Consider the following 13,595-nt stretch of genomic DNA (forward strand, 5'->3'; position numbering starts at 1 on the left):
CGGAATAAACGAAGACTAGCTAAAGGTGAGCTGACGATATATGTTGGAAGTGTTTCCAAGTTTGATGTGATCAAACATCGCACGCTCCCTCTACCATCAAGATTAGTATTAAACCTGAATGGTTCATTGAATCTCGATCGTAGTGATACACATTTTCATGCCAAAAGATATAAGATAGTAATGATAGTACCACTTGCTTGTGGCACTGCCATGTAAGTCATATTGGTATAAAACGCATGAAGAAGCTCCATGTTGATGGATCTTTGGACTCACTCGTTTTTGAAAAGTGTGAGACATGCGAACCATGTCTATTGGTGTATATGCATGAAGAAACTCCATGCAAATGGACCGTTTGAACTCACTTGATTTTGAATCACTTGAGATATGCAAATCATACCACATGGGCAAGATGACTGAAAAGCCTCGGTTTCAGTAAGATGGAACAAGATAGCAACTTGTTGGAAGTAACACATTTTGATGTGTGTAGTCCAATGAGTGCTGAGGCGTGCAGTGAATATCGTTATGATCTTACTTCATAGATGATTCGAGTAGATGTTGAGAATATTTACTTGATGAAACACAAGTCTGAATTATTGAATGGTTCAAGTAATTTCAGAGTGAAGTAGAAGATCATTGTGACAAGAGGATAAAATGTCTATGATACGATCATAGAGATGAATATCTGAGTTACGAGTTTTGGCACACAATTAAGACATTGTGAAAAGTGTTTCACAATTAATACCGCCTGGAACACCATAGTGTGATGGTGTGTCCGAACATCATAGTTGCACCCTATTGGATATGGTGCGTACCATGATGTCTCTTATCGAATTACCACTATCGTTCATGGGTTAGGCATTAGAGACAACCACATTCACTTTAAATAGGGCACCACGTAATTCCGTTGAGATGACACCGTATGAATTATGGTTTAGAGAAACCTAAGTTGTCGTTTCTTAAAAGTTTGGGGCTGCGACGCTTATGTGAAAAAGTTTCAGGATTAAGCTCGAACCCAAAGCGGATAAAATGCATCTTCATAGGACACCCAAAACAGTTGGGTATACCTCCTAATTCAGATCCGAAAACAATATGAATTGTTTCTAGAATCGGGTCCTTTCTCGAGGAAAGGTTTCTCTCGAAAGAGTTGAGTGGGAGGATGGTGGAGACTTGATGAGGTTATTGAACCGTCTCTTCAACTAGTGTGTGACAGGGCACAGGGAGTTGTTCCTGTGGCACCTACACCAATTGAAGTGGAAGCTTATGATATTGATCATGAAACTTCGGATCAAGTCACTACCAAACCTCGTAGGACGACAAGGACACGTACTACTTCGGAGTGGTAAGGTGATCCTGTCTTGGAAGTCATGTTGCTGGACAACAATGAACCTACGAGCTATGGAGAAGCGATGGTGGGCCCGGATTCCGATAAATGGCTCGAGGCCATAAAATCCGAGAACGGATCCATGGACTTTGGTGGACTTACCCGATGATCGGCAAGCCATTGAGATAAATGGATCTTTAAGAAGAAGACGGACGTGGATGGTAATGTCACCATCTATGAAGCTCGACTTGTGGCGTTTTTCCACAAGTTCAAAGAGTTGACTACGATGAGATCTTCTCATCCGTAGCGATGCTTAAGTCCATCGGAATCATGTTAGCATTAGCTGCATTTATGAAATCTGGCAGACGGATGTCAAAACGAATTTCCTTACCAGTTTACGTAAGGAAAGGTTGTATGTAATACAATCAGAAAGTTTTTGTCGATCCTAAGGATGCTAAAAGGTATGCTAGCTCCAGCGATCCTTCTAAGGACTGGAGTAAGCATCTCGGAGTTGGAATGTACGCTTTGATAAGATGATCAAAGATTTTGGGTCTATACAAAGTTTATGAGAAACTTGTATTTCCAAAGAAGTGAGTGGGAGCACTATAGAATTTCTGATGAATATATGTAGTTGACATATTGTTGATCAGAAATGATGTAGAATTTCTGGAAAGCATATAGGGTTATTTTGAAAGTGTTTTTCAATGGAAAGCCTGGATTAAGCTACTTGAACATTGAGCATCAAGATCTATAAGGATAGATCAAAATGCTTAATAATACTTTCAAATGAGCACATACCTTGACATGATCTTGAAGGTGTTCAAGATGGACCAGTCAAAGAAGGAGTTCTTGCCTGAGTTGTAAGGTACGAAGTTAAGACTTAAAGCTCGACCACGGCAGAATAGAGAGAAAGGACGAAGGTCGTCCCCTATGCTTAAGATGTAGGCTCTTCAGTATGCTATGCTGTGTACCGCACCTGAAGTGTGCCTTGCCATGAGTCAGTCAAGGGGTACAAGAGTGATCCAAGAATGGCTCACAGGACAGCGGTCAAAGTTATCCTTAGTAACTAGTGGACTAAGGAATTTTCTCGATTATGGAGGTGGTAAAAGAGTTCGTCGTAAAGGTTACGACGATGCAAGCTTGACACCTATCCGGATAGCTCTGAGTAGAGAGACCGGATACATATAATGGAGCAATAATTTAGAATAGCTCCAAGTAGAACAGTTGTTTGGAATAGCTCCAAACAGAGCGTGGTAGCTGCATCTAGGAGATGACATAGAGATTTGTAAAGCACACACGGATCTGAAAGGTTCAGACCCGTTGACTAAAACCTCTCTCACAAGCAACATGATCAAACATAAAACTCATTGAGTATTAATCACATAGTTATGTGAACTAGACTGCTGATTCTAGTAAACTCTTGGGTATTAGTCACATGGCGATGTGACCTGTGAGTGTTAATCACATGGCGATGTGAACTAGATTATTGACTCTAGTGCAAGTGGGAGACTGTTGGAAATATGCCCTAGAGGCAATAATAAAAGTGTTATTATTATATTTCCTTGTTCATGATAATTGTCTTTTATTCATGCTATAACTGTATTATCCGAAAATCGTAATACACGTGTGAATACATAGACCACAATATGTCCCTAGTGGGCCTCTAGTTGACTAGCTCGTTGTGATCAACAGATAGTCATGGTTTCCTGGCTATGGACATTGGATGTCGTTGATAACGGGATCACATCATTAGGAGAATGATGTGATGGACAAGACCCAATCCTAAGCTTAGCACAAAGATCGTGTAGTTCGTTTGCTAGAGCTTTGCTAATGTCAAGTATCTCTTCCTTTGACCATGAGATCGTGTAACTCCTGGATACCGTAGGAGTGCTTTGGGTGTATCAAACGTCACAACGTAACTGGGTGATTATAAAGGTGCACTACAGGTATCTCCGAAAGTATCTATTGTTTTATGCGGATCGAGACTGGGATTTGTCACTCCGTGTAAACGGAGAGGTATCTCTGGGCCCACTCGGTAGGACATCATCATATGCGCAATGTGACCAAGGAGTTGATCACGGGATGATGTGTTACGGAACGAGTAAAGTGACTTGCCGGTAACGAGATTGAACAAGGTATCGGTATACCGACGATCGAATCTCGGGCAAGTAAAATACCGCTAGACAAAGGGAATTGTATATGGGATCGATTGAGTCCTTGACATCGTGGTTCATCCGATGAGATCATCGTGGAACATGTGGGAGCCAACATGGGTATCCAGATCCCGCTGTTGGTTATTGACTGGAGAACGTCTCGGTCATGTCTGTATGTCTCCCGAACCCGTAGGGTCTATACACTTAAGGTTCGATGACGCTAGGGTTATAAAGGAAGCTTGTATGTGGTTACCGAATGTTGTTCGGAGTCCCGGATGAGATCCAGGACGTCATGAGGAGTTCCGGAATGGTCCGGAGGTAAAGATTTATATATAGGAAGTTCTGTTTCGGCCATCGGGACAAGTTTCGGGGTCATCGGTATTGTACCGGGACCACCGGAAGGGTCCCGGGGGCCCACCGGGTGGGGCCACCTGCCCCGGGGGGCCACATGGGCTGTAGGGGGTGCGCCTTGGCCTACATGGGCCAAGGGCACCAGCCCCTAGAGGCCCATGCGCCAAGATAAAGGAAAAAGGGGAGAGTCCTAAAGGGGGAAGGCACCTCCGAGGTGCCTTGGGGAGGATGGACTCCCCCCCCCTCCTTAGCCGCACCCCTTCCTTGGAGGAGGGGGCAAGGCTGCGCCTCCCCCCTCTCCCCTGCCCCTATATATAGTGGAGGGGAGGGAGGGCATCCATACCTGAGCCCTTGGCGCCTCCCTCCCTCCCGTGACACCTCCTCCTCTCCCGTAGGTGCTTGGCGAAGCCCTGCAGGATTGCCACGCTCCTCCATCACCACCACGCCGTTGTGCTGCTGCTGGATGGAGTCTTCCTCAACCTCTCCCTCTCTCCTTGCTGGATCAAGGCGTGGGAGACATCGTCGAGCTATACGTGTGTTGAACGCGGAGGTGCCGTCCGTTCGGCACTAGGATCATCGGTGATCTGAATCACGACGAGTACGACTCCATCAACCCCGTTCACTTGAACGCTTCCGCTTAGCGATCTACAAGGGTATGTAGATGCACTCTCCTTCCCCTCGTTGCTAGTCTCTCCATAGATAGATCTTGGTGACACGTAGGAAAATTTTGAATTTCTGCTACGTTCCCCAACATCTGTGTATGAAGATGTGGCAGCGTCAACCATGTCAGTTCATCTCTTCATTGTTTGTTTCATCTCCAGGCTCACATAGCATCCTTGCTGGCATATTTCCCCCCGATGGTTTTTTACCAGCGCGTCGTGACCTCAAGCCACCATCCACTATGTACTTTCAGTTAATTCCCACTATCCCACACGTTCCATAAGATTAATTGAGGAGGCATTTGAGCGGCCTGCCGGAGTAGTGACATCGCCCATATTCAGAAGCCTATCCCGATGGTTCCTCTTCATCTTCCCTGAATCAATATATCTTCACAAAATTTGCCTTCAAGGCTTCGAATAAAAACAGTTTTCCTTCACATCCTCGCCCCGATGTACTTCACGAGGCGACTTCTCCCTAGCGGCCTCTGTGTATGAAGATGTGGCAGCGTCAACCACGTCATTTCATCTCTTCATTATTTGTTTCTTCTCCAGGCTCACATAGCATCCTTGCTGGCATATTTCCCCCCGATGGTTTTTTACCAGCGCGTCGCGACCTCAAGCCACCATCCACTATGTACTTTCAGTTAATTCCCACTATCCCACACGTTCCATAAGATTAATTGAGGAGGCATTTGAGCGGCCTGCCGGAGTAGTGACGTCCCCCATATTCAGAAGCCTATCCCGATGGTTCCTCTTCGTCTTCCCTGAATCAATATATCTCCACAAAATTTGCCTTCAAGGCTTCGAATAAAAACAGTTTTCCTTCACATCCTCGCCCCGATGTACTTCACGAGGCAACTTCTCCCTAGCGGCGTCTGTTGTTGGAAATATGCCCTAGAGGCAATAATAAATTGATTATTATTATATTTCCTTGTTCATGATAATCGTTTATTATCCATGCTAGAATTTTACTGATAGGAAACTCAGATACATGTGTGGATACATAGACAACACCATGTCCCTAGTAAGCCTCCAGTTGACTAGCTCGTTAATCAATAGATGGTTACGGTTTCCTGACCATGGACATTGGATGTCGTTGATAACAGAATTACATCATTAGGAGAATGATGTGATGGACAAGACCCAATCCTAAGCCTAGCACAAGATCATGTAGTTCGTATGCTAAAGCTTTTCTAATGTCAAGTATCATTTCCTTAGACCATGAGATTGTGCAACTCCCGGATACCGTAGGAGTGCTTTGGGTGTGCCAAACGTCACAACGTAACTGGGTGGCTATAAAGGTACACTACGAGTATCTCTGAAAGTGTCTGTTGGGTTGGCACGAATCGAGATTGGGATTTTGTCACTCCGTGTAAACGGAGAGGTATCTCTGGGCCCACTCGGTAGGACATCATCATAATGTGCACAATGTGACCAAGGGGTTGATCACGGGATGATGTGTTACGGAACGAGTAAAGAGACTTGCCGGTAACGAGATTGAACAAGGTATTGGTATACCGACGATCGAATCTCGGGCAAGTACCATACCGCTAGACAAAGGGAATTGTATACGGGATCGATTGAGTCCTTGACATCGTGGTTCATCCGATGAAATCATCGTGGAACATGTGGGAGCCAACATGGGTATCCAGATCCCGCTGTTGGTTATTGACCGGAGAACATCTCGGTCATGTCTGCATGTCTCCCGAACCCGTAGGGTCTACACACTTAAGGTTCGATGACGCTAGGGTTATAAAGGAAGCTTGTATGTGGTTACCGAATGTTGTTCGGAGTCCCGGATGAGATCCCGGACGTCACAAGGAGTTCCGGAATGGTCCGGAGGTAAAGATTTATATATAGGAAGTCCTGTTTCGGCCATCGGGACAAGTTTCGGGGTCATCGGTATTGTACCGGGACCACCGGAAGGGTCCCGGGGGCCCACCGGGTGGGGCCACCTGCCCCGGGGGGCCACATGGGCTGTAGGGGGTGCGCCTTGGCCTACATGGGCCAAGGGCACCAGCCCCAAGAGGCCCATGCGCCTGGGGAAACCCTAAAGGAAGAGTCCCAGCAGGGGAAGGCACCTCCTAGGTGCCTTGGGGGGGGGGAGGACTCCTCCCCTGGCCGCCGCCCCCTTGGAGATTGGATCTCCTAGGGGCTGGCGCACCCCCCCTTGGGATCCCTATATATAGTGGGGTAGGAGGGCCTCCCAAACATACCTTATGCCTTTGGTGCAGCCCCTCCCTCTCTCCCAAGTTCTCCTCCTCTTCTCCCATGGTGCTTGGCGAAGCCCTGCGGGATTGCCACGCTCCTCCACCACCACCACGCCGTTGTGCTGCTGTTGGATGGAGTCTTCCTCAACCTCTCCCTCTCTCCTTGCTGGATCAAGGCGTGGGAGACGTCACCGGGCTGTACGTGTGTTGAACGCGGAGGTGCCGTCCGTTCGGCACTTGATCATCGGTGATCTGAATCACGACGAGTACGACTCCATCAACCCCGTTCACTTGAACGCTTCCGCTTAGCGATCTACAAGGGTATGTAGATGCACTCTCCTTCTACTCGTAGCTGGTTTCTCCATAGATAGATCTTGGTGACGCGTAGGAAAATTTTGAATTTCTGCTACGTTCCCTAACAGTTTTTGCCTAAGCCGTCGGCTAGGCCGTCGGCATAGGGGTGCCACGTGGCGACAAGTCGTTGGGCAGACTTGATGGCGGCCGCCGTTAGGCGATAACGTTGCCGACGGCCGTGGCCGTCGGCATAGATGTACGGACACCGTCGGGATAGGTCATATGCCGACGGCCTTCCTATGCCGACGGCATTCCTGGCTACGCCGACGGATATGTTGCCGACGGCCCTATGCTGACGGGGGCCGTCGGCATAGGCCTGTCCCGACGGCCCTGGCCGTCGGCATAGGGTGCGATTCCGGTAGTGCATCGGTGTCTTCGGTCGAGCTGTTGGTGTTGGTTGCTGCAAAATCGGCGGGCTCCGATCTGTCCCTAAGGACGGTGAAGAGGGACATGCCGCAGGTCCCATCGGCACGATCGCCACGGGTGCCGGGGCCGAGCCACTCGGACAATCCGCTAATGGACCGAGAGGAACCACAGCAACCGGAGCAGGAGCTGAAGAAGCATCCACGGGTGACATCTTGGAACCTTGCGCGCGGACCGGAGCAGGATCGTCCTCATGCCCTGCTGGCGGTGCGCCCGTACCCACGACCGGCTGCACGAGCGCAGAAGATGCAGCACCGGCTGGCTGCACTACTGACGGTGCGCCCTCAACCATGGCCGGAAGCACTGCATGCAAGCCACTGTGCGCATGCACACATGCAGCCACACCTGGCCACCTGGGTGTGCAGCCGCATCAAGCAGCAAGAGTGCTTCATTTCCTGTAATGGATGTAGTATCTCCCTGTTGGTCAACTCCAGTACTAGCCGCCATGGTGGTGTCCACATCGAGGTCAGCTCCTGCATCAGTCTGCGAAGGAGCGTCCAATGCGTTCACAAAGCGATTATCAGTCTCCATTGGAATGGTCCCAGCAGATGACGTGTTGGACGGAGCAGCACCCCTTTCAGAATTTTTCCCATTTTTGTTCGCATCTTAATCAGGCAAAACATCATCTCGGTTAGCCCCGTGGTCTGGACCGTCATCATTGTGCTCCCAAATGCGAGGGATGAAATCATCTTCGGGTATGAAATCGTCCTCCTCAAGCACGAACCGAAGATTGTACCTGTTAAGCTTGACATAAACCCCAGCCGAGACCGAGGCAAGACCTGCACTATCTTCTTTTTTTAAACATGTTTAAATTCAGAACCGCCACCTGGATGCGCACAATGCCACGACGGCGCAAGCATACCAAGTCAACATCCTGAGTAGCACTGATGACGGATCCCACTGCCCACAAATCAAGAAAGTGACGAAGTGGCGGTGGAACACCAGTTACATGTACCCAAACTGGCTTTAGCGGATTATAAGATGGTCTGACATCTGATTCTGATTTCCATTCACTGATGGCAATTACCACATCATGAGACTTGACTTTGAACTCAAAAGCAGCAACTCTCTCTAGAACCTCCATAGATGGGAAAGCAACCAGGAATGCATCATTGCCATGGGGAACGGCCTCCCACTTCCAAGGAGTTAGGACCGAGGAAATTTTTGCAATCTCAGTCTCCACAACAGCAGTTGTGACCAAACCTCCAGATATCTTTACCAGACCAGTCGGTGAGGATGGTGGTGCAAGGTGTTCCCTGAAAACACAGCCTCATTAAGATCAACACCCCCGAAAGATGCCATTGGCTTCGGCTGCTTCAACACAGAACAACGATGCAGAGGGTGCTTATAGTTATTACAAATATAACAGTAGTGCGTAATGGTGCAATCTTTTGAGAGATGATCATCATTCCTGCACTTATAACACCACAAATTTGCTTTCTTTGCTACACGACCCAGCTCGGAAGTGTCCGCCTGAGACGCCGCCGCAACGGGGTTGGGCTGCATAGGCGGCACAGGTGCGTCGCTCGAAGGCGGAGCGAAGATCGAAGGCCCTGTGGTCGGCGGAGAACGAACCCTGTTACTCTTTCTCTTTTTCTTTTTCGGACGGCTGGACGAAGATACAACAGCCTGCTGCAGCGGCACTCCGAAGGCAAACGGCCCCGAGGAAACTGGGGTCAAGGCAGCCTGCCCGACCGCGATAGCCGAGCCTCCCGCCTGCGGCGGCCCAGCCGAGCGGCCGAATCCGGTGAAACGCTGCTGAGGGTCCAGTGCGGCCGTGGCGTTAGGGTTCCGCGGAGGCACCTTGACAGGAGGCGGCCCTGAAGGCTGGCCACCCTTGTGAGACGGAGATGGCCCTTGGATGGCGGAGGAGCCTGGCCGGCCATGGAGGCGGAGGTCGGGGCACAGAGAACAGACGCGTACGAAGGCTAGGCCTTGGCGGCGGACGGGAGCAGCGATCTGGAGGCGACTCGGAGACAGCAGGATGGTTCCATGCACCAACGGAGCCCGATCTATGGGAAAAGTCAGCACAACGGGGCCACTCCAGCTTCCTCATGGGACCACCTGTCATGAACGCATCCTGCATGGCCCTGGTTGTCGACGCCGTGATCGCGGCCTCCTCCGAAGAATGCGGATCGCGATTCGCCTCCGCAGTCTCCTCCACCACGGCCGGAGAAGAGGCCACCGCCGGGATGAACGCACCCAGCGCGACGGGCTGCACCACGCGAGGGCGCGGGAGTGGGCCCTTCCAAGGCCTAATGTGCACCCCGCGGGCAGCCGTTCGAGGTGTCCCCGCCGACGAGCCAGGTGCTTGGCGTTCCGGCGAACTTCTGCATGCAGACGACACACCATTACGTGAAACGGAACTGCTGCTCACCTGGTCATTAGATGCCTCCGGCGGTGAAGATCCACGCTGCTCCCAGACGCGCGAGGCCTGGGTCGGAAAGCCCACGTCCACCCAAAATTCCTGGACCAACTCTTCCTTCGTCTTCCTCCGTCTCGGCTGTACCGTAGACCAAGTGCCATCAGAATCTACGTTCTTCTCTCCGGCAAGAACTTCGTTCGCCGCCTGCACCGCGACGGGGCAGTCACCCGGCTGCACCCTGCACCGCGTCCTCGTTGACGGCAAGCATCTCGAAACGCGATCCAGATCCTGGGGATGCAATGGATAGCTCACCAGGTGCCAATGTTAGCCGCCGCTGCTTCGGGAACACGCGGTGGCCGACACGAACGACGCAATCCACCAGCACCATCTCAATCCCGGGCGAAATCCACTCCCCGCTGCGCAAGAGCCGCCCTTCTTCGATCTTACCATCAACATTTCTTACGGCTTGTTCGGTTGAGGTGGATTTAAAGGGGATTGAGGGAGAATTAATCCCCTGCAAACCAAAATCCCTGTAAATCCCCTCCAATCCACCTGGGGTTGGGATTAACCGAACAAAGCCTTAGGAAGAAAAAGTTGTGAGGAACGCCGAGGAAAACGACGCCGATCACTGTAGCGGAGGGGGCGCTTCCGGCGACCTGGATAGGCTGCCGTCTCCGGGCGCCCTGGAGTCGCCGGCGGGAGAGCACCTCCGTAGCATCGTTAGATCCGCGTCCTCCTCTGTTCTTGACAGCGGAGAAGTGATGGGAGGTCCTTCACCGTTTACTTACCATTGGATGAATATGCTACGGCGACGCCATCGTCGACGTCGTCATGTTCCAGCGTTGATGTTCGTGTTCGTCTCTCCAAGTACGCCCCGGATGTAGCTTCTTTTTTCTTTTCTTTTTAAATAACAGATCCATGCATACATCATCTTTTCTCTCTCTTTTAAATAACAGATCTGCATGTAGCTAGTAGCTGCGTAGCCGGATACAGCAAACCAAGCCGTCTAGATATGTACTTTTTCCGTTATTAGCATTTATTAAAATTTTAGTTAAGTACAGCATAAAAGACAAAAGAGTCTTTTCAGCTGTCATTTAACACCGTTAAAGTAAAAAATAGACGAAAGTGTCATAAAATGCATAAAATTTAAATTCAATGTTATACGCCTTAGAGCATCTCCAGCCGCGCCCCAGGAAGGCCTCCCCAGGCGATTTTTTCGTGTCGGCGCCAAAAAACGGCCCAGTTGCGCACTCAGGACCCCGATTTTCGCCGGCCTGGACCGAAAACAGCGCCGGCGGACCCAGGCCGAACCCGGCGCGCTGGGGGGCGCCGGGGCGAGCTGTTTTGGCGCGAAAAAGCCGCGGGCCAGCCGCGTCAGCAACACGGCGCCTCGTCTTCCCCCAACGGCCTTGGTTCCCGCAGGGAATCAATGGCAAGGCTGCCGCCGGTCACTCTTGCCATTGATTCCTCACGTGCGGTGTGTCACGGGACGGAGCGCCGACGCCTCCCCTCCCTCGCACGCGTACACACGGGCGCGGCGCGGCTATATAGCCGGTGGCCTCACTCGCCTGTGCCCACACCAGCCCCGCCCCTCGCCGCCGCCCAGCCCCTCTCCTCAACCTCTTCCCCCCCTCTCCCGATGGCAGAGCGTTTCCCCGGAGACGAGGCGGCGGCCAACGACTTCGGCCGCCGTTCGCTCCGTGAACAGGTGTCCTGGCTCCTGTTCCAGGCGAACATCCCGACGCCGCCGGACATGCGGGCCGGGCCGACGGGGTGGAGACTCAGCGATGGGGGAGTGCTCATTCCCCCGTTGCCCGACACCGTGGCGAAGCCCAAATACTTCGCCGAGGAGGTCGATGTCGTGCGCGCCTCCCTCACCGACGCTCAGCTCTACCTCCCCCAGTACACCGCCGACAACCACGCGGCTTGGGCGGCATACTTCGAGCGCCGCCAGCATGCAGCAGCGCTTGGCGTCCACCAACGGTGCGCCGGTGGTCGGTGGCCAGAAGAACAGCGAGGGGCGCCACCTGTGGTGGGGCATCCCCGGCTGCACACTCGAGGGCGTGCTGACGTACCTCGAGGGCTGCAACGACCCGCCGTTGGCGTACCCGGCGAGGGTGGCCGCCCCGGCGCAGCACCGACGCGCCGGGCCATGGGCGACAAGGAGGTGCGGGTCCTCCTCCTCTTCTGCCTCTTCGCGATCTTCGTCGCACTCCTTCGGTGCTCCGGCCCTGCTCGACGTCGTCATCAACTCGCCCCCAGGCCCAATTTTTGCGCCGGCTCACCCCTAGGTGGCGATTTTAGGCACCCCCTGGGGGGCCAACGGCTGGAGATGCTCTTAGCACATGGCCCCGCGGCCAACCTCGCGACCTATCTGGCAGACGATATCAACGGATACACGTTTTACACGAAGGCCAAAGATATAAACAATGATTTTCAAAACTCAGGGGTGGCGATGGAATGCATGACCGGCGACAACGCCGCAACTGAAAGATTCTACGAAAGGGTCGAGGAGATATGGGAGCTTCACTACTCTGGACTGCACAGTGCGACGATGTTCTATGTCAGATGGGCTAAGAAAGTCGAAAGAGAAAACTGGTATTTCACTATCATGTCTATACCCGATGCCAAGAGCGCTATCATGAATGCCATCGCAAAATACGAGCCATGGGTACACGCTAAGCACGTGACACAATGCTTATTCATAACTGACCCGAGGAATCCCAGCCGAGTTGTCGCGAGGAGAGGCAAAAGAAACATCATTGGAATTGATGGAGTCACCAACGAGGAAGACTATGACCACTACGGCAACCCGATGAGGAAAGATGACAATGACGATGAAGCATACGCCAACAAAAAAAAGCAATACTACATTATCTAAGAAAGATCATACTCCATGAAAAAGGAAAAGTCACAATGAGGGGCTCATTTATCCTGTCGACGAACAAGAAGTGAAACAAGCTCACTCAAAAATGAAAACATCCACGTTGAGAAACCATGCATCATTTAATATATTTGTATTTATTTTGTGTATGCACTTAATCGTTATCAGTGAAATGATGTGTAATATAAACCGCCTCCTGAGTCATATACATTGTATATGATCCGATCCCCTTCTTCCCGGCTCGGTCTTCTTTCGAAAAAGAAAAGAAAAATAAAATGAGAAAGGAAATAAGGAAATGAAAAGAAAATTACAAGGAATAGAAAATAAAAATAAAAATGAGAAAACAAAATAAAATTAAAAGAAAAGAAAAGGCGGGAAGGAAAAAAGAAAATTAAAAAGAAATGAAAAATAATAAGTCAGAATAGCAATAAGCGCATTTTTTTCTAAAAGGCACTACTACTACTAAGTCAAAATAGCAGCAACACGTTTCTGGATACACGCTATAGCTAACTTAGCTGTAGCGCGTTTTGTCTTGAAATGTGCTACTGCTAAAGATTTAGCGTGTATCAAAAATGCGCTGCTGCTATTTCGACTTAACCGCACTACGCGGGCCTCTCTGCCCCGACCCCCCCCATTCCTCCCCTTTGTCCTCGTGCCCTCGTCGGAGCCCTCGTCGCCCTTGCGTCCTCGCGCCATTGCCGGAGCCGTCCTCGCCGCGCCCGCCTTCTCCTCGACATCGTCGCGCGCCTGCCTCCTCCTCCTCCTCGACCTCGCCGGCGCCTGCAGCCTCCTGGACGTCGCCTCGATCCTGTCTCCTCCTCCTCGACCTCGCCGGCGCCTACATCCTCCTCGACGTCGCCATCTCCCCCGACCCC

This window comes from Triticum dicoccoides, chromosome 4A, assembly GCF_002162155.2.
Source record: "Triticum dicoccoides isolate Atlit2015 ecotype Zavitan chromosome 4A, WEW_v2.0, whole genome shotgun sequence".
In the NCBI taxonomy this organism is placed as follows: Eukaryota; Viridiplantae; Streptophyta; class Magnoliopsida; order Poales; family Poaceae; genus Triticum; species Triticum dicoccoides.